We start from the raw sequence: 21,752 nt of genomic DNA on the forward strand, positions 1-21,752 counted from the left end.
GCAGTCCCAGCTACTCAAGAGGCTGAGACATAAGAATCACTTGAACCGGGGAGGCAGAGGTTGCAGTGAGTCAAGGTTGTGCCACTGCACTCCAGCCTGGGCGACAGAGCAAGACTCCATCCTCAAAAAAAGAAAAAAAGAAGAAATTCACAGCACTGAGTTTGCTAGAGCAAACCCCCTGGGCTGGTGTGAAAAGTCCTCCCCAAGCCAAGCCCATACAAAGCTTCTGGCTCTTTCTTCTTCAACTCCCTAACCACCGCCCCCCTGCACCCCCCCCCCCCCCCCCCCAACACACACACACAATCTCTTTTCCAGGCAAATGAGTTTGTTCACCTACCTTCCAAAACATCACACTCATTCCAGTCTAAGCAATCTGTTCTCGGTCTTTCCTGGACCTGTGGAGAGGCTTCCTCTTCCCCTCTCGTACCCCAATCCCATCAGCCCTGCAAAGGCCAGCTCTACCCTATGCAAATCATCACTGCCAAACACCCACCGTCTCCACTGCCTGGGAGCCACATCCGTTCTCAGTCACTGGGCACAAAACACTGCTCATCATGTTTCTGACATTTGTACACATCCTCCACATAAATGAAGGTTAGCTGTTTAGTCTCCTCACTCAACGAGACTCCAGCAGGGTTCTTGGAGGGAAAAGAAGCTTTTGAAGCTGAGAATGATCCCAAAGCACATTGACTTTACTCCTAAGAGAATCCTTCACGTCCTCGCTCAGAAGCCATGGCCATGATGACTCCATATATCCATACCTGCAATTTCTGACACACCCTTAAACTGACCTTCAATGCCAAATTCACACTTCTCAGTATTTCCCAAGGAACCCAGAATCCAGACCTTAGCATGGGGAAAAGTTCAGTTTGCAGAGCTCAGCATCTTTAGGTCTGTCCACATCACATGGGCAATTTTTACATTTTATTGCATGGTTTACGGTCATTGGTAGAGACAGAACTATCTCACGGTAGAGCCAAGGTGGGCCAGAGATGGAGGAACCAGCTTTGTGGGCCTCAAAGCCGCCTGGCTTACATCTGGTTTAATGCATTTTGTTTGCACTGTTTTAGAAAAAATGAAAATGCTAGTGCTGGCATAGGCACTGTACGAACTGCATACAGTTAAGAGGAAAGTAGAAATTGCTGGGTATGTGGAAAGGCTAAACCCTTAGATAGTCACAGGACTAAGTTGCATCCAAAAAGAAATTTAATGCAGGTGAAAAAGAGTCAGAAATATGTCAAGGACTATGTGTAAAATACAAAGCAGAATTGGAAATGTTCAAATATTTTTAGTTCTTCAGGAAAGGAGCTCTGGGCTATCCCCTTCACCAAATGCGCTAAAGTCTTTCAGCTTTCCCACATTCACATGTATACGAAAGCGGGGGAATGGCAATACTGCAGTTTACTCCCCTCACAATAAAACAGAAGAGAAAAATGAAAAGTGGAAAGGGGCACACTATCACAAGCAGGAGCACAGAGAAATCAGTGGTCTATTAACAAGCGGAAGGAGACAGGAAATCTACAAACAAAACAGGAGAGCTCGAACCACCCAACTGAGGCCATTTAGCTTCAAATGAAAAAGATCCTGACGCCTCAACATCTCCCCGATTCTCCTCTATCACAGTATCTTCCAATGATTCAAACTCTCAAAGACATCAGGAATTTATTTATGCCTAATTTTAATTCTCCAAGCTATTTTCACACCTACCAAAGATGTAGGGCTTCTAATCTTGTGGTTAAAGTGTCACCAGGGGGAATATTTTCTATTTTTGTAAATGTCATTTTGTTTTCCCCAGAGACAGGGTCTCACTCTGTCACCCAGGCTGGAGTGCAGTGGCACAATCACAGCTCACTGCAGCCTCAACCTCCCAGGCTCAAGCGATCTTCCCACCTCAGCCCCCTGAGTAACTGGGACCACAAGCAAGTGCCACCACACCCAGCAAAATTTTTTTTTTTTTTTGGTAGAGACAGAGTCTCACTATGTTACTCAGGCTGGTCTCGCACTCCTGGGCTCAAGTGATCCTCCCACCTTGACCTCCCAAACTGCTAGGATTACAGGCATGAGCCACCACACCCCAACTGATTTTCATTATATTTGATTTTACTAATTAAAATTCTGAGAAGACAATTAAAAATAAAGGTAGAGCTAAAAAGAAAAAGCACTTTGTTCTAAGATCCCTGTTTCTCTGAGTATGGTACTCCCCCACTCCCAGTTCTAGTCAGTTTCAACTGTGGTGGGGTTCCCAACATTGACAGCAGTCCCAAAGTAGAGCATTCTGGAATAGTCAGGGCCAGTAGATCAGCTGGCTAGGGCAGTTTCTCATTTCTGACCTTAGAATCCTTTTTAATACATGGAAATAATATTAGATAACAGAATTTGAGCAAACAGATTAGCAATTCAATTCTGTCTTCTTAAAAACATCACTAAGCCTTTTAATAACTTTAAAGACCAATTTTTTTCTGAAAATCATAAAAAGTGTCCTTATTAACTACCCAATGGGGCATTACTGGTGTCCAGGTAGGGCCACAGATGGGCAGGGGATATCAAAAGGAGAGAAGTGGCTGAGAAGGGGAGGAAGATGGGGTACAGGCTAGCAGCGTGCACACACTGGTATTTCCTCTGAGGTTCTGTCTTCACCCATAGGGATGCTATCTCAGGTTCTGGAGCTCTCATCTCCCCCAAAAACTTGATGCTAATTTCTCCCCCACCCACTCCTTCCCAGTCACCACAGACAGACTAGGGGAATTTTTGTTTCCATCACAAAAAAATTTAGGAGACACTTAAATAGGAGAGAAATGTCCATTGACACCACCACAAAAATGTCCATTGACACCACCACACCACACTATTCCTCTATTAGTGTGTTTTTCTCCACCTTTTTTTGATGAGTTGTTTTTATCTGGTATTTTCTGACGTACTCATGATCACAGAGTACGTGCAATTCTCTATCCTACCTTTTCCACTTAACTTTGTAACATGTTTATTTAATTCGTACCTTGAGTCTCTCCAAAACTTACTGGAGCTAGCCTACCCCTATAGCATAAGAATTCTGTCCCCCTTGTCATAAATTATTTGTAAACATCACATGGAATAGCTGAATAGCTCAAGCTCCTTGAGAACAATTATCCCATCTCAACCGCCTTTGATCTAGTCCAAGACAGGGCATGAAGCTGGTGTTCAATAATTCTTGCTGAATAAATAACTTGCATTTGTACAAATCCTTCACTAAAGGGATTAATGGAATTTACCTAAGCACTCTCCTACTATTGACATCTACATTATTTCCAAATTTTCACTAATATAAATATGCACGAGAGCCACTCATGCTTGGGAAACAGTTCAGCAATTTCTCGAACACTTAATCATAGAGTTATAATCATATGATGCGGCAATTCTACTTGTAAGTATATACACAAGATAAATGAAAACATATGTTCACACAAAAACTTGTACATGAATGTTCATAGCAGCATTGTTCACAATAGCCAAAAGGTAGAAACAGCTAACAGCCATCAACTGCTGAATGGATAAATAAAACATGGTCTACCCATACAATGGAATAGTATTCAGACATAAGAAGGAATGCAGGAATAGATGCAAGTGTTGGGGCGCTGACCCCCACGAACTTTCGAAATCTATGTATAACTTTTCACTCTCCAAAAACTTAACTACTAACAGCCTACTACCGACCAGAAATCTTACTGATTACATAAACAGTTGATTAACACATATTTTGACATTATACACCATATTCTTACAATAAAGTAAGATAAAGAAAATTTATTAAGAAAGTCACAAGGAAGAGAAAATCTATTTACTATTCATTAAGTGGAAGTAGATCATCATAAAGGTCTTCATCTTAGTCTTCATATTGAGTAGGCTGGCATGGACATGGAATGGTTGGTCTTGCCGATTCAGGGGTGACAGAAGCAGGAGAATAAGTGGACCCATGCAGTTCAAATCCATGATGTTTAAGGGTCAACTGCACTGACACATGCTATAACACAGATGAACCCTGAAGTCATTGTGCTGGGTGAAAGAGGCCAGACACAGAGGCCACACGTTGTGCGGTTCCATCTAAAGGAAATGTCCAGAACAGGCAAACCCAGAGAGACAGAAAGTGGACTGGTGGTCACCAGGGGCTGGGGGAAAGAGGGAATGGGAGTGACTGTTAATGGGCACAGGGTTTCCTTTTAGTGGGAAGAAAATGTTCTGGAATTAGATAGGGTGATGGTTGTACAACCTTGGGAATATACTAAAAACCACTGAACTGTACACTTTAAAATGGTGAATATTATGGCACATGTGAAATATATCTCAATTTTATATTAATGATAGAAGGAATATCTGTGTCTATAAAGCTCATAAGCTGTACTTACAGTTATTCTTTGAAAAAATTCCCAGAACTAAATTTCAAGGTCAAAGGATATGAAGTTTTACCCCCATATCTTAAATCTGATGTAAAAAATTCAGACCATAATGTCTACAGGGAATATAACCACTCAAGATCCAGAAAACTTGGATTCACATTTCAGCTTCCTTTTCTCTCTTCTTTGTCCTACATTTTTTCCATAGCTCATATCATACTAGATACAACGTCATAAACTTATTGCATTTCAGTTGGGTCTCATCTCACGTCTTTTAGCTCTGCCGGCGTCACTTATTTACCAGGCACCCTGGGTCATCCATTTAGGTATGTCCCAGCTTTCTGCTCTTTACTATAAGTAAGGGAGATGAGCTGACAGTAAATATTTGAGAGATGTTGCCAAAGCGCTCTCCCATCACCTCACACTCCCACCTGCAAAGAAAGAAGTGGTCTTTTTCACCACCCTCTGGGGATATGTTTAATGCATTCAGCCCCAGGCTGCAGATGAATCCGCATGGCCTAAGCAGGCTGACCTTCAAGGAACAAGCTGATAGGGAGACAGTGGAGGTTTGATAGCACTTTTGGAAGGTGGGAGACTTCCTGGGCCAGCTGCCACTGTCTCTTCATCCCACCCCCGCAACAGCATCAACCCCAGAGTCACTCGCTTTCTCTGCCCTCAGCCACCACCCAGAAAGCTGCCAGATGGAGATCCTGCCCTTCACAAACCACATTTCTTGGTTCAGCAGAGCAAACAAATACACATTGCTGGTCATTCCGGGGCCAGAGAGGGGAGAGAAGGAAGAAAGCACAGCTCAGCTTCTTTTGTTCCCTTTTTGCCTATGCCTATTGTATCCTGCTGGGCCCCTTGAGAGATGGCACCTGGGCCATGGTGGCTTTAAACAACAAAAATCTATTCCCTTACAGTTCTCAACATTAGAAGTCTAAAACGGGTTCGGGGCCTGCATTCCTTCTGGAGGTTCTGGGGATAATCTGCTCCCGTACCCTTTCCACCTTCTACAGGCCTCCTGTAGTCCTTGGCTAGTAGCCCTTTCCTTCCTCCATCTTCAAAGGCAGGATGGCCAGATGAGTCTTTCTCAGGATGCCATCTTTCTGGTTCTCTCTATTCTGTCTCCTTCCACTCATAAGGACCCTCGTGATGACACTGGGCCTGCCCAGATCATCCAGGATCATCTTCCCTGGGCAGGATCCTTAAAGTCATCACAGTTGCAAAGTCCCTTCTGCCACGCATGTCAACATATTCACAGGTTCCAGGGCTTAACGACATGCACATCTTGGAAGCCATTATTCTGCTGACCACAATACAGCAGCTGGGGAGACTGCAGGGCCAGAGAGGGTGAGCAGGGTAGTCGGTGGGGGACCCATGCCTTGAAGCCCACACCTTCCCTGGACCAAACTGTAGGAAACTGCAGGTGGGTAGCAGAAGGTGGAGCAGTGAGAAGGGATGAGCGCTGCTGATCCCTCACGCATTCTCTCCATCAAAAGGAGGCCAAGGCAATGCTCTGGCGCTTGTGCTACACCTTCCAGTCTCAGGGAACAAGAAGATCTTTATATTTCCAATTCACGTTTGTTAAAATGCTCTTCAGAGAGGATACTATTAATCTCGGTTTCAGTTCCAACGCAATCCTCAGGAAATCCTAATGACTTCCTCCACCTTTTCGAAGCTACCTGGCTCACAGTGAGTTTCAAAGCCCGCCGGAACTTGGACACCAGCCCGCTTGTGGTTACTTATGTGGTAAATCTGACCCTGTTTGCTGTGCTAGTTGCTTCTCCAAGCTTTTGGTAGCAAGCATTTACACTCAGAGCCAAGGCTCTCCCGTAGCAGTGAACGGGTCCCTGAGCTCCCTAAAATTAGAAAGAAACACTGATGAGCACAGTACATGGTATTCATCAGATTCCCAGGGATGTTGATCATCCCAAAAAAACGAAGCTCAGAAGTTGTTTTAGAGAGACTGCTCGTTTCCCTGTCAAAGTTTAAAATAGTAGTGAATGTACCACAAACCTGTCCCACTAATCCTGAAAAGCCATTTGGAATAATCATTTAAAATCTGTGTTTTTGCCCAAGGTATTTATTCAGAATGTGCATAGGAATTGAACTGGCTCTTGTCTTCAAGTCCACTTCTAGAAGTCTAGAATGTAGGGCAAAGAGTAATTATACCTAGAACTCAATCTAAACATTGCATCCATGTATCAATGTAGTGTGAGTGTCCCAATTGTTAGTGATAGAGCCTCGGAACTAATCACTCTTAAATAACATTTGTAATTTCCATGTGGAAAGGTTAAGTCCTCTTGAGAATCAAAAAAAAAAATTATACATTGTCAGTCTTTTCGTTGTCTCTAACACATAATCTAATTCATAGACAAATTTCATAATTCATAATTCATAGACAAATTTCCAGACTAATATAAAAAGCAAACAGCTCCTCAAATGTATTTCAAGGAAAAAAGGGATGTTTGGAGGCTTTATGAGTGGCAGTAAATCCATAAGACAAGTGACCATGGATGCCTGTAGGTGATTTTTTGGGGGGAGGTGGGGAATAACCACAGAGAATCAGATGCAGGTAAACCCCTGTGCCTGAGGAGTGCAAAGCTGCATTGACAGAAGACCATCAGCCTCAGAGTCTTCAATCTGAAACATGAAGAACACACCACCAAGATCTGTCTCACTGCTTCAGTGGTGACAAGGTGTAGCACTGTCCTTTAGCCCTCAACCATGTCCATCTCACTGAGACTTTTCTACCTTAGCATGAGCCTCCCAGGACACAATTCCCCTCATTGGCACCTACATCTTCCTGAACGTCCACCTGCAAAGCCAGGTGCCAGCATGTTCTCCAGGGCATAGCTTTTCACAGTGAAGCAATGGGCCAGAGAGCCTGAGGGAGCTGGGGGATCTTGTTCACAGCCAACTCGCCTGAGTTTGAAGGTCAGTGTTACTGATATCCCAGCAAGGATATCACACAGGTCATAAAACCCCAGTGAGAAATATGCCAGATGCATCTTTCAATTGTTACAATGAAACAGTACTACCCAATCCGTGGAGCTAATACGTAAAGGCTGCCTCCTGTGAGTCGGCATTTGTTACTCAAAGCCATGGAGCAGCAACAGTGCTACATGTCCACCAAACCCCTGCTTCCTCTTCCTCTTGGGCCCACAGAGAGTTCACACTTCACAGTCTCTCTCCCTTGCAGCTGGGTAGGACCATGTGACTGGGCTCTAGACAACGGAATGTGGGCAGAGGCCATGTACACCCCTTCCAAGGTTCATCCCAGAAGCTTCTGGCAGGATTCCCCATGCCCTCTCTTCCCTTGCCTGTGGGCCCAAAGCAAAGAACCCACTGGAGGATGGCAAAGCCTCAAAAGATGGGCAAGCCATACCACAGAAGCAGTCTGGGGTCCCCCCGCCTCCCCAACCAATACTAAACTGACATGAGTGAGAAACTTCTATTCTGCTAAGCAATGAGACTTCGGAGCTGTTAGTATAGTTAGCTGGTTAACCCACTTGGAGATCTGGACAAAGGAAGGAAATAAGCAGAATTTGTGAAAAGTCTGAATATTTCATCTCATTTGATGACATGAGCATCTTCAGTGATTCACAAAAAAGTTATCCAAGTATAGACATGTTTTGGAGAGAACTGGTTTGTCCTTCCCCACTATGCAGTCCTGCAGGCCAGGGGTAAGGAAGACCACTGCTCACATTTCCACTACTGACAGTGCTTCTTGCTTTATAGCCAGTTATCATTTGACAGGCTACCTCCCCTAACAGTCTGTGAGTTCCTTGGAAGAAAGGATTCACCTTTCTAAGCCAGAGCCCTCAAACACAAGAGTCCTTCATTAAAGTATATGATAAATTAATCCAGCCAATTTCAGGAACTGATACCAAAGAAACCCCAGTTTGGAGCCAATTAACACTTAAGAAAGAACTGGAAGGAGACAGAAGGGCATTTTAACTTGACTGAGATCACAAAGCCTAGATTATAAGAAATGGAGGACTCGGGAGGCCAGAGCACTATAGGGTCATTCCTCACTCGGACAGCTCTTTTTTAAGACCGATCTATCCTTGGAAGGAAGGTGACGTTCATCAGACTACCAGAACTTGATGCAACATCCCTGAGTACCTCCCCTAGGCCTTTTGTTCTGAGTTTCCACTGACCATGCCACCTTCTGATCTACAATCTGGTTTCCTGAATGTGGGTCTGCCCACCAGAAAGGGAGTGTCCAGAGAAGATAAAGAGACAACATCTTAGCAAGATGTTCTATCCTCCAGCAAAGAATAAACTGTTCTAAGAAAATCAGTCCAGGAGGTATTCAAGAAAACCAGCAAACCCCCCGGGCTCTGAGGCCCTAGTGATCCTACCGGTTCTCAGACATGTTCAGGCATTGGTGCAATGGAAGTCCAAACACCTGAAAAATGCCACCCAGTAATGACTGACTACGTCTAAGGTCCCTCAGTATACATTTTACTGAATCACAGACATAGATGGGAACAATTATTTAAAACTTCAAGGGAGAAAAACTTCATACTGAAGAAATTATACTTTAAGTACTTCCTAGAGGTTGAGCATAGGCAAATGACTCAGTCTCACTGTGCCTCCGTTTTCTCCATTTTCCTATAAGGTGGTGAGGCAGAAGGCCTGAGACTATTATCAAGGTTTCTGGAATGTATTACATTCTCCAGTAATGCCTCTTTTCCTTCCATTTTATTTTTTTCCTCTAAAGACTGGGAGAATGTTGTTATTACTCTGATTTAGCAGCATAACACTGTGTGAAAGGAACAGTACCTAAAAGCAAGCTGACCTGAGGCCAAAATTCGAGTCTACCACCCAAAGGAAACCAAACCCAGAGGGGCGCCCAACCGCAGCCATCATCTGAGTGCCCCCCCAGCAAGGGTCCCTCTGAGACAGAATAACAGAGAAAAGGAATTTCTCGACAAGCCCATCAAGAGCACACTCCTCAGCTGATGTGGAAACACTTTGTTCACCTCCATATATAAGCGCTAGGGATACAATTTACAGTAAAATAAAGACAGACTTTAGCCCAGCTGGTACAAAGAATTCCCTGGGGCAGCACTGTCCAATGGAATTGATATGAGCGCTCACATACTTAACGTAAAACTTCTTAAAACAATAAAAAGAAACAGGCAAAATGAATTTTAAAACACGTTTTATTTAACCCACTATATTGCAAATACTATCATTTTTACACGTAATGACTATACAAATTATAAATGGAATGCTTTTCAATCTTTTTCTGAATGGAGCCTTTGAAACCCAGTGTGTTTTACAGGTTAAGCCCATTTCATTTCAGGATTGACCGGATTCAAGTGCTCATTTGTGTGTGGCTGTGGCTACTGCACTGGATATCACAACATCAGACTCTCATCTAAATTCTACAGTAATTTGAGTCTGCAAATGATCACAGGTGCACAGGTGCATCACTTAAGAAAGACCTGGCCTGAGTTGCCATCCTCCACAAGCCACTAGTTGGGATTTTGAAGGAACCACACTTCTAAGACCACAAAACCACATACAGGGAACTCCTGGCTTCCCTCCAACCCCCTCATATCCACCCGCATTCCCAGTAACCCATGGGAACTGCTATCCCCAAACCTGGATTGTTCTTTCCCTTTGCCAAGCTTCCCCCTACCCCGCCTCTTTCCTGTTGAAATGCTAATGCTTCTTCTAAGATGTGGCCCAGATTCCTCCAGTCCAGACCCAGCACAGCCCCGCCAGAAGCAAGTTGGCCTTTCTTTGGCCAGCCTCAGCACTTGATCTCTTCTGTGGTAGTTCTTAAAACTCTAAGTAGAATGCGGCCATTAATAAACATTGCGTCTCCCCGAGTACTAGTTCCTTCAGGGCAAGGCTGGCATCCCCTCCAATGCTGACCTGACCCCCACACGGCTCCAGGGCTTGCCCAGGAGGTGCTCCACTGCGTATACAGGATGAGTCAGAATTACTTGATCAATGCTGAATGGAGTCTGCCACCCAAAACAGGTTGTCTCTGGCAGCTCTAGAGCTGTTTGTAGATGGTACTGGTCTGGACAGGAAATGCTCATGAGGAGATGTGCAGATTGGAAGCTGGAGAGACTGCATCAGAGGGAGAATGGGCTGCAGTGTGACAGATGCATGGCTTCCTCTTCATGGACTGGGCAGAACAGGTGCTCAGGAGCTGTTTACGAGAGTGATCGGAAACTTGGGCTTGTCGCATTAAGAATGGCATCATGGCTGCAAAGCACTAACAGGGGGAGCCAATGCAGGCGAGAGGACCTCATAAGGGGGCTCCCAAGTCAGTTCCGAGCCTTCATTCCACAGCTGCTTACAAGTCCCTAGACCCACCCCACGCACGCACAGACCAGTCCTCAGTACCCAGCCCCCTCCCGTGGACCCAAATGTGTCCTCCTCACTGGCTCCAGACCAGGCTTTCAGACATGATGGCCCAGAAACCAGGAAGAACCCCAGGCCACTGTAGTTCCCTCATCAGGGAGGGCAGAGAAATGATACCACTCAGGAAAGTCTGACTTCTGAAACATGCCTTTCCCTAAGAGAAACCAGCCAGTGGTAGTCAGGTGAGTGGGACTGGGGACAGCAGGGGACAATGGGCGTGTTCTACAACGTAACTGTGATGACAATCACACAGCTGTATAAATTGACTAAAATTCATAGGACTGTACTAAAATGGGTGCATTTTATGATACGGAAATTACACCTCACTAAAGCTGTTTTTAAAATACACACACACACACTGAGGTTCTTATTGAATACTTCGTTTACAGTGGGGAAAAAAGAATTTAAGGATTCCAAGTCACATGAAATACTTGGGAGAAGAAAAAAACACAAGACTTGGATGCTATCACTAGCTTCGCTGTCATCTCACTCACTTGAAACTGTTAGACGCATCTGGAGATTTTTATGTGTAAATTCCAAGTCATGGCTGGTGGATGTTCCAGAATATCTTCCAAATATCTGGACACATGTTGAAACACTCCCGAAACTAATTACTTCCAATCCTTTGTGTTCATTCATCCCATTACTCTCTATATCAGGCCTCTCACACTATAGTCACAACCTATCAGTGAGCAGTGAAATTGAGTGAGTAGGTCCCTGTCAGTATTTTATTTTAAAAAGAAAATATTAAAGCACATCATACTTCCTAGGGGCAGGACAGTATGTACACGTCATGAATTTTTCTTTTGGTTGTGTATGTAATTAAAATAGGCTCCTTATTTTTGGTAACCGTCCACAGTACTTGGACAGGCAAAGCTGCAGGACATACGCATACATAGATACGTCATGTAAATACTGGAGCACTGAATGTGCAGGGCCACTGCACGGGACGGTGCCAGGTGTGCAAACTAACACTGCAGCCACACAGCAAAGCCCAGCACTGTGCTCAGCCAAACACTTAATCATCACGATAGTGTGAGGAGGTGGGTCCACTATCACCATCCCATGTTACCTAGGAGGAAGCTGAGGTCAGGGACACACACCTGAGAAGTGGTGAGACCAGGATGTGGGCAAGGGCAGTCAAGGACTCAGAAGCCACGCCAGAGCCAGCCAGCTCCCTGCACTTCCACACGGAACTCAGAGAATGGATTCCAAGCAACCTTCAACGGTTCCAAGAGCTCTTTATAGCAATAAGTATAATGTGAACCGTATTCCGCTTTTAAATGATTTTTTATCTCCTTTACCCTCTTGACAAATTTCTAACAATGATTACTCTGGTGAGAGTATAGTTAGAGAAGTAAACGATCAGCCTTTTACTTTTAATATTGCCAAAACTTTAGATGGGAGTCTTAACACAGTCCTTGCAAAATAAAATACAGTATTATAATATTTTGGTCCTTAATTTACTACTGAATACAACAGGAAGAGATATTTTAAAATTAAAAAGGAGAAGTTTTAAGGAAGGATTTGGGAAAGAAAGAAACAAATAGTAACAATGGACGGAAGAAGTAAATTCAACCGAATTGGGCGAGGAAAACTACACTGGCCAAGGAGAGCAAAGGGGCTGAACAATAACATTCTTTAGAAATGGCATCACAGGGAAGGCGACCCAGGATGCGTCTCGGCCATCCGTTCAGACGACAAGCGGCACACAGGAGTAAAGATGTCACAGACCTTTGGGCTCCATAGTATCAATTAAAGCTTTTCCAATACTGCCAAGATCAAGTCCCCTCCCCGCTCTGGTTTGTATTGGAGCCCAGCTGCAGAAAGTCCTGCACCAGGATTCTAAGAGTAAGAACAAAAGGATTTTATCACCTGCCTTTTTTGGCATTAATGAACACCCTCCACTCCGAAAGAAAAAAAAAAAAAACCTTTCAGCAGTCACTTAACTAGTTTTCTTTGGGGCATGAGAATTCCACTATTTATAGATGCATCGCTGCATATATCACCAACTGAATCCATGAACAAAAGCACGGGGGGAAATGCCAAGCATCTGTGACCTCTAGTCATCCAGCCTGTGCATATTAATTATGTGCCAGGAAAGGATGCAGAGGAGAGCAGCCGCCCCAGGCAGTGGTTCTTTTTAGGTCTTGGATCTCTTTGGGAATCTGAGACAAGCCATCCATGTCCTGCCTGGAAAAATGTGCCTACACGTACACCCAAGATGCTGCCTCAAAGATACACAAAATGCTACCAGTCTGGAAACTCCAGTTTCAGGAACCCTGTTCCCAAAGCTCCAGGCACAGGGGAAGAGCCACCCAGGCAAACAAGCGCAGCTCGTAGGGATGGGTGGGTTTTATCAACAGTGGGTTCAAGGCCCAACAGGAGCAGCAAGGCCGCTTCTAACCTGCCTGGGGAGGGAAGGAGTGGGGGACGCTTGAGCCATGATGGGCCAGTCCCAGATGGACTGGGACCTGCCCTAGTCTCGCCCAGGTTGGGTGAGGGTGGGTGTGGTGAAAGGAAGCCTCCTGAAGAAAGCATGGGCCGCCCTGATAAGGAGATGTGTTCTGCAGATGGCAGGACGCCACTGGGAAGTGAGGCAGGGCCTGTCCTCAGCAGATCTGCTTTGTCGAAAGAGGCTGCAGGGAACAGTGGGGAGGCAGGCTGAGGTGTGGGCAGAAGGGAGCCCGCTGTCTGAGCAAGGCAGGAACAAGGGGGCCTGAGCAAGCGCTGGGCCAGGACAGTCCTTCTTGACTCCACCAGGAGGCCACTGCCCGGGAGCTTGGCCATCATCTCAGCTCCATACCATCGCAAGAGGGGCAGCAACGCCAGAGCTCACTTTGTAACCATTTCTGCCCATTTCCATGACCTTGATGGTTTCCCTGTTAAGTGGCATCACGAAAACATGGAGCGTGACGTCTTCTGCAGTGTCTCTGCATTAATGCGTGCCCACTGAAGTGGTAACTCATAATGAGTGTGAAGATTTCTACCATGCTAGGCTCCCCTTTAAGAAGGAAGGATTTGGGTCCCTGTTGCCTTTATCACAGACTCCTAGCAGGGGCCTGACACACAGGTATGTCAATCGAACAGGTGGGGCAGTCCAGGGCGTTCCTGAGCTGGACTTGAGATGTCCTGAGGATATAGGAAGCCCCGTCTAAAATAACAGGCTCTGACCAGGCGCAGTGGCTCACACCTGTAATCCCAGTACTTTGGGAGGCTGAGGCAGGTGGATCACCTGAGGTCAAAGAGTTCAAGACCAGCCTGGCCAACATGGTGAAACGCTGTCTCTACTAAAAATACAAAAATTAACTGGGTGTGGTGGCAGGTGTCTGTAATTCCAGCCTCTCAGGAGGCTGATGCAGGAGGATCACTTGAATTTGGGAGGCAGAGGTTGCAGTGAACCGAGATCGCACCACAGCACTGTAGCCTGGGTGACAAGAGCAAAACTCCATCTCAAAATATATATATATATATATATAAAATAACAGGCACTGATGGAGGGACTCTGTCATTTTGCTCAATATTGGCTCACAAGAATCATTAACAACAACAGAATCCTCAGAGCAGGACCGTGGGCAACAACACTTGATCCAAAACACGCAGAGGTCAGACCTATCAGCAACCGCCTAAGGCAGCTTAGGAGGGAGCCCCAAATCCTTCTTTAGAGGAGAAAAGAAGTAAATTTATTCACCTGGAGGAGCACAGAAAATACTCTACATCATAACAGTTATTCCAAACTCTATACTACATGAAACCAAGCCAGTGTATGTCACCATATGCCCCTGCCACTCTGGCAGAAATTTCTGGATCCTTGAGCATCCAGAAGGCTATTATCATCCACACTGAGCCTCTCCAGTACCACCACTGAAATGTGCATGCAGCCTCAGGGAAGCGGTGCATTCTCGGCCTGGCTCACATGCACTGGGCCAAGTCCACCTGAGGCTGACTGTGTGTGCTGGGTAAGAGTGAGTCCCCTTGGAGGACACACACTGGGCCGTCTGCAAACGTTCCTCCAATCTTTATACCACCACTAGGAAGCCTGCAGAACCAGCCTTCAGTCATACAAACTGGGAGGCCTGTGGCTGTGCCCTGAGCTCCTTCTCTTAGCTGATGCACATGACCATGAGGCAGGAATAGAAGCCCCACCTCAAGCCCTGGCTAAAGAGAGCTGAGCTTCGGCTAGGCAGGACAGCTGGCCAGTCAAAACAAAAGCACAACACCCAGGTATCTCCAAGACTCAAAAGCAACACTGAGAACAAGTAAGCTGCCATTTTTCTGAACTACATTTGCTCTCTCAAACTTGTCCATGCACATCCCCAAAACTGAGCCAGCAGCTGAGGGTTCAGCACTGTCATCCAAGAGAACTGTCAGGTAAATCAGGCCTGCTTAATTATGTTCAGAACTGCCTGGCCACCCATATCGCTGGAACATTGCTTATCAGGACTCCACAGTGAGTTCCTTTTGCTGACGCAAACTTCGCGTGCCCGAGGTCGGCTTTGTGATGGCACAGGGGGCATGTCAGAAGGAAGGGGTGATTGCCAAGTCCAGAAACCAAGGGAGGCCAAAGGGCCATACTCACCTGGCTTTCAGACATGATGGTCCAGAAACCCAATCTCAGAGAACAAGGCTGCGAGGGCAAAGGCCCTTTGGTTTTACATCTTCCAAAAACTAGTCCAGTGCTCTACACTCAGAAATGACCTTAACTCAGTCTTCTCCAGGCATCCACAGTCCCCTTTCCCTGGAGAGGCAGCCTCACCACAAGCCCAGGCAACCCTGATCCCAAGATGCTGCTTAGCTCTGAATTTTCACTGAAGGGCAAGTGTCTTCAGATGCCCCCACCAGACTCTGCACACCACAAAGTCAAGGATCATAGAGGTCCTGTCTCCCAGGACCTAGCTCGGATCCTGGAGTGCACTATGCTCAGATGAATAGATGACTGGGGGGATAGAGGGAGAAAGGATGGAGGGAGGGATGGAAGGATGGACTAAAGGATGAATGGAAGCAGGGATGAATGGAGGCAGGGATGGCTGACTGGACAAAGGGATGGAGGGAGGCAGGGAGGGAGGGATGGGTAGATGGATGCAAAAATGAGGGAGCTTGTTCTGGAGAAAACGCCAAAGGTGTGGCTAGACAGTCACTCCATAGAGAGGTTACCCGTGATGTTAATCAGCCATCTTAGCAGAAGCCAGGAAGAAAGATGGGCTTACACCAGCAGAGACACTGCCAGTTTGAACTACAAGGACAGAGAAATTGGAAGGGAATGAAACAAGGCTGTTGGATTTCTTGGATTCTATAAGATGTGACCATAGATATATTCAGATGAGAACATGGACTATTCTTCAAGAAAATCAAAGAATCACCCTGAAGGCAATTCAAAGACCATCCGGGCTGCCACTCCCACACAGGGCTAGGGGACAAGGCCGTTTCATCCTCAGTTTCAGAGGGCAGGGGCCTCACACAGCCAAAGAAGGGCACCCAACAGAGCTGTGAGGGTGATGTTGCCACCCCACTGGGACTGGAAAGTGGGGCATCTAGCTAGAGGATTATTCTGGAGCCTTAAGATCCCACGGAATTTGTCTAGCTAGGTTTTGTACTTGCTTGGGACCTGCTTTCTTTCCTACTTCTCTCCTTTGGAACAGGAATGTCTGTCCTATACCTGCCCCACCATTGTATTTTGGAAGCACACAACATGTCTGGTTTTACAGGTTCACGGCTGGAAAGAAATTTTGCCCCAGGATGAATCATAACTCAAGTTTCACCCATACCTGATTTAGACGAGATCCGGATGAGGCTTTGGACTTTAGAGTTGACGCTGGAATGAGTTAAGGCTTTTGGGGCTGTTGGGATGGAATGAATATATTTTGTATGTGAGAAGGATGTGAGTTTTCAGGGGCCAGGGGTGGAAGGCTATGGACTGAACTGGGTACCCTCAAACTTCATGTTGAAACCCAAACCCCAAAGCATTTGTAGATAAGGCCTGTTAAGGGGTGATAAAGGTTAAATGAGGTCATATGGGTGGAGGGCCCTAACCCCATAGGGCTGGTGCACTTACAAAAAGCGGAAACGGCCGGGTGCGGTGGCTCACGCCTGTAATCCCAGCACTTTGGGAGGCCCAGGCGGGTGGATCACAAGGTCAGGAGATTGAGACCATCCTGGCCAGCATGGTGAAACCTCGTCTCTACTAAAAATATAAAAAATTAGCCAGGCGTGGTGGCGGGCGCCTGTAGTCCCAGCTACTCAGGAGGCTGAGGCAGGAGAATGGCGTGAACCCGGGAGGTGGAGCTTGCAGTGAGCCGAGATCGCCACCACTGCACTCCAGCCTGGGCGACAGAGCAAGATGCCCGTTGAAAGAAAGAAAAGAGGGGAGGGGAGGGGAGGGAAAAAAAAGCGGAGACACCCAAGTGCGCTCGCTCGCTCTCTCTCTCTCCCTCACACTACCGTACTCCAGACTGGGTGACAGAATAAGACTCGGTCTCAAAAAAAAAAAAAAAATTACTTCATATATAATCACATTTTGGTTTCTTTCTTTACAAAAAGAAAAAAGACTAGAGAAGACACCCCAATACAGCTGTAATTGTCAGTAGGGGAGTGGGTGGAATTGTGGTGTGTGTACAAAACTAAAAGCCATTTTTTAAAAGGAAGCTTTTACCTAGCATCTAACATAGCCTCCTCTTCCCATCCATCACTGAATTTTTTTGAGTTCTGCTCCTCTCTGCCTTAGAGAGGGGCAAGCCAGGTGGCGAGAGCTGGAACCACATGACTCCAAGGCCACCCAGAGCCACCTGTGCTGCAGAAGTGTTCTGCTTGGTTTGCTGTGTTGGCCCTGGGGTGCTCTACCAAAACCTCAACAGGTTGCCAACATTAAAACTCAGATTTCATTTCAAAACCCAGAATGTCTAATTCCCTTGAAAATCAGAAGGGAACAGGTGCGGTGGCTCCCTCCAGCACTGTGGGAGGCCAAGGCAGGAGGATCACTTGAGCCCAGGAGTTCAAGACCAGTCTGGGCAACATAGGGAGACCCCGTCTTCTTTAAATTTTTTTTAATTAAAAAAAGAAAATCAGAAGGGCTGGCACACAGGGATTACCGTCCCCAAAGACAGTAACCAGCTCAAGCTGACTAGAGCCATCCCTTTAGAAGGGGCTACTCGCTAGTTCACCACAGTCCGCACCACTCCCTGTTACCCCTCTGACAGCTTGCCATCTGGTTGTAGGCCCAACCCCAGTGGACATTTGTCTGTAATGACCATGCCAAGGCACAGAGGTGGGCAAAGTCTTCCTGGCAAACAGATGGTATGTACAGAGAGCTCCTGCCAGGCAAGGCATGCATGAAGCTTGGTCTAAATGATGCTCACAAGCCTCGGGCATGTAATCTTGGCTAAGGATGAGAGGGCTTGGGGACCACACCCTAGAAAAAGCACTATGAAAAAACTGCAAAGTGCTATTCATTTGTTTAAATATTCACTGCAGGAAAGCTATTTGAGATGCTCAGTGCCAGGAGTTAACCTCAAGGAATTCAGCTCACCGGGGGACCAAATACATAACAAATTACCACTACACAACAGATTCACTCAAAGGCAGGGACACAGCTATGGGAGCTTAGAGGAGAAAGCTTCTCGACACAAATGCAAATTATTTTATGATCAGCAGAACATCAAACCTTATCCCCAGCCTCATTCCCCATACCCCACTCCCTCTCCATAAAAATGATACAGTGGCGTTTATAGCTATTCCACCTCTTTCCCCTTTATAAACCCCATTTCTAGTTTCCAAGGTCATTAAGGGGTTGAAATGATCAACAAACATTCACCGGCTATTGTGAGCAAGACGGAGTCCCATAGCCAGTGAATCTCCACCCTGGCCAGGGGCCATTTGGATTGGGACTTAACTGGTCTGTGGTGGAATACAGGCAGCAGTATTTCTGAAATGCTACATTCGAACTGCAAGCCCAGGTTGAGAATCACTTGTATGACTGATGCTCACAGTTAAACATTCATCTGTCCCCCGCATGCCTGGCATCTAAATGGACAAGGAAGATTCCAGGTGAGCCGGGTCAGAAGTGTGACATTGTGGTAAATTAAGAAATAGATTTGCTTCTGCCCCAGGGTCCTGGCACACAGCTCCTAAAACCCTTGGAATTTCCTGAGCAATAGGGGTGATAGGTACATCTTTTGTTCTGACATTTCGTCTTTCACCCTGGAATCCTGACACACAGAGCTCCTAATCCCTTGGGATTTCCTGAGTGATGGGAGGTCTTTTTTAATTAGGTGATTCTTGGTGGGCTCCTGGATGGGGGGTGGGCACCAGAAAGACCAAGCCATGATTGGAAGCTTGGAGAGAGCGAGAAAGGCGGAGAGTGAGTTAATAATCAATCATGCCTACGGGATGAAACCTCCACAAAAATCCCTTTAAAGTGCCGGGTTCAGACAGCTTCCGGGTTGGCAGACACATCCATATGCATCCCAACTCCATAGGGACAGAAGTTCCTGTGCTCAGGAGCCTTCCAGGCCTCTGTGTGTTTCTTCATCTGGCTGTTCGTCTGTATCCTTTATCGTACTTTTTACTCACGCAATAAAGTGGGGAACGTGTCTCCCTGAGCTTTTTAAGCAATCCTCACAAATTAATCAAAACCAAGGAGGGGGTCGTGGAGATCCTGATTCATAGCTGGTCGGTCAGAAGCAGGAGTGACCATCTACTACTTGCGACTGGAATTTGAAGTGGGTGGCAGTCTTGTGGAACTTACCCTGTGGGATCTGACTCTAACTCCAGGCAGATGGTATCAGAAGATCAGAAGTGAGTTGAATTAGAGGATGCCAGTTGGTATTCACTGGAGAATTGCTTGGTGTGTGGGGAAAACGCCCACATATCTTGGTGACTTGGGGTGAAGCCTTTGTTGTTTGTTTTTTCCTATACTGTAAACAGGGACCATATATGAAGGGCACATGGTGAGTAATTTTCACCAGCATCTGTTTTTCAAACTAGGAATTCCACCTTGAATGATGAAAGTATCTTCAGCACTGTCATCAAATAATTACTCATCCACCCAGCTGTGGAAGACTGGGCACTGCCACTTGTCAAGTGTAGGAAAAGCTCTGAGAAACAGGACAACTGAGGGCAATCCCTGACAGCATAAAGTCTGACAGAGAAGAGAGAAAAGAAAAATGCCAGCCAAATACATAAACCAAGTACGTTTCACCGTGATGTGCTTCTGCATGGAGTAAACAGTAACATGCAACAATTACACTAGAGCCAGCCTCCCCTTTTTTGGAGGGAGGTGATGGTTTTGAAATAGTAATCAATCTTTAAAACTGGTATACAGAGCATGTGCTAATGTATGACGTGTATGGCTGACGAAGAGACTGAAACAGATTTTCCTTCGCCGCCTTCTCTGTAACACTGAATATGATGTACATAAGATAATCCTATAGAAAATGCATAGCAAAAACAATATGTTTTGCTTTAAAAAAAGAAAAAAGCTTTTGCCGCGACATGGAATTTAACAAAACACATGCATTTATATGGAACTGAAGCCCTTTGAAACACTCTTTTTCTTCTCCTTTCCCACATATCAATATCTGGTCTCAGGAATCCCTATGTTCTTCCCAACATTTGTGCATAAGTAACTCATTTTAGACCAGCAGCAGACAAGGGTGGGGAAAGGGGGGTCCAGGTTGTGGACTGGTGCAGAAGGTGACAGGAAGGAAGAGCAACTCACATGGAATACAGTAGGCTCTCCAGCTCCTATGGACTCAGAAGCAACAAGGGAACCACTAGGGTGGATCTCAGATCCATGGATGGGGTTTCCTCATAAGAGACTCCTGTGGGGCAGAAAACCCTGGGAACCCTCTCTCTCCTGCCCCCATGCTCAGCTTCCTATCAGATGGAGAACTTTTTTCATTAGGAAGTTCCACCAACAGCCCCGGAACCATCCCACTTTCTCAGTTTTCAGCCCAGCTCTCAGCCATCCTTTGGAATTAAGAGTACTTTGGGTACGGGCAAAGCAGGCTGAAGATACTGTTCTTCATGGAAGAAAACCTCAATGTGCCACATTGACACGATTAAAGGGACGTTTCAAACAAGTACTGAGAGTGCTCTCCTGACCAGACGAGTCCCCACAAAGCTAAGCATTGCACCGCTCAAGGGCTTACACATGAATGTCAGGGTGCCCTTCAGGTGGACAAAGTGTCACCTCCTGAGAGATCTGACAACATGACAAGTCGTCTTGATAGCACCTCAAGGGGCTGGACCACCCTGTCACACGAACCATCAGGACAAAGGGCAGCCTACTGCACATTTCACAAATGCTCTGCAAGGGCATTCCGGGAATAGGGAGCAGGAAGCTGATGGCAACTGATTCTCTACAGAGCCACTGGATTCTCTTTTTCTTTTTTCAAAGTTTCCCTTTGAACGTAGGATTCTCTTTTTGATGTCACCTGTTCAGTCAGGTCACCGGTTACCTTAACAACTGCTTTGCCATGTATTAGTTTTATACTTGTTCCCTTTGGGGTGGAGACGTATTATCAGAATCACCTGAGTGGCTTGATGGACAAGGGTTGTGTTTAAGAAAGCTTCCCAGGTGTGTTGCAAGAACCCCCAAGGAATGAATCGCTGGTCCCGTTCTTGAGCCTGGTTGCTAATGGAACCCACTGGGAGCAGTTTTCAAACAAGGATGCCACTTGAAATTCATTTATGTGCCAGGCGCGGTGGCTCACGCCTGTAATCCCAGCACTTTGGGAAGCTGAGGCGGGCAGATCACCAGGTCAGGAGATCGAGACCATCCTGGCTAACATGGTGAAACCCCATCTATACTAAAAATACAAAAAATTAGCCAGGCGTGGTGGCAGGTGCCCGTAGTCCCAGCTACTCAGGAGGCTGAGGCAGGAGAATGGCGTGAACCCGGGAGGCGGAGCTTGAAGTGAGCCCAGATAGCGCCACTGCACTCCAGCCTGGGCGACAGAGTGAGACTCCATCTCAAAAAAAAAAAAAAAAATA

General features: G+C 46.2%; 1 protein-coding gene across 2 annotated transcripts in view; it reads right to left on the bottom strand.

Annotated features, from left to right (window-relative positions):
- The window catches only part of WWC3 (WWC family member 3), a 128,996-nt gene that overhangs the window by 84,881 nt on the left and 22,363 nt on the right, over nt 1–21,752 (bottom strand). Inside the window, exon 1 of one of the 2 annotated variants that reach the window (XM_023198720.1) lies at nt 338–438. The exons of the other annotated variant lie outside the window; for it this stretch is intronic. The gene's annotated coding sequence lies outside the window, so the exon portion shown is untranslated. Of the gene's footprint in view, nt 1–337; nt 439–21,752 lie in introns of those variants that run through there. 2 annotated transcript variants of the gene reach the window in all.

Source organism: Piliocolobus tephrosceles, chromosome Y, assembly GCF_002776525.5.
Source record: "Piliocolobus tephrosceles isolate RC106 chromosome Y, ASM277652v3, whole genome shotgun sequence".
NCBI classification, from domain to species: Eukaryota; Metazoa; Chordata; class Mammalia; order Primates; family Cercopithecidae; genus Piliocolobus; species Piliocolobus tephrosceles.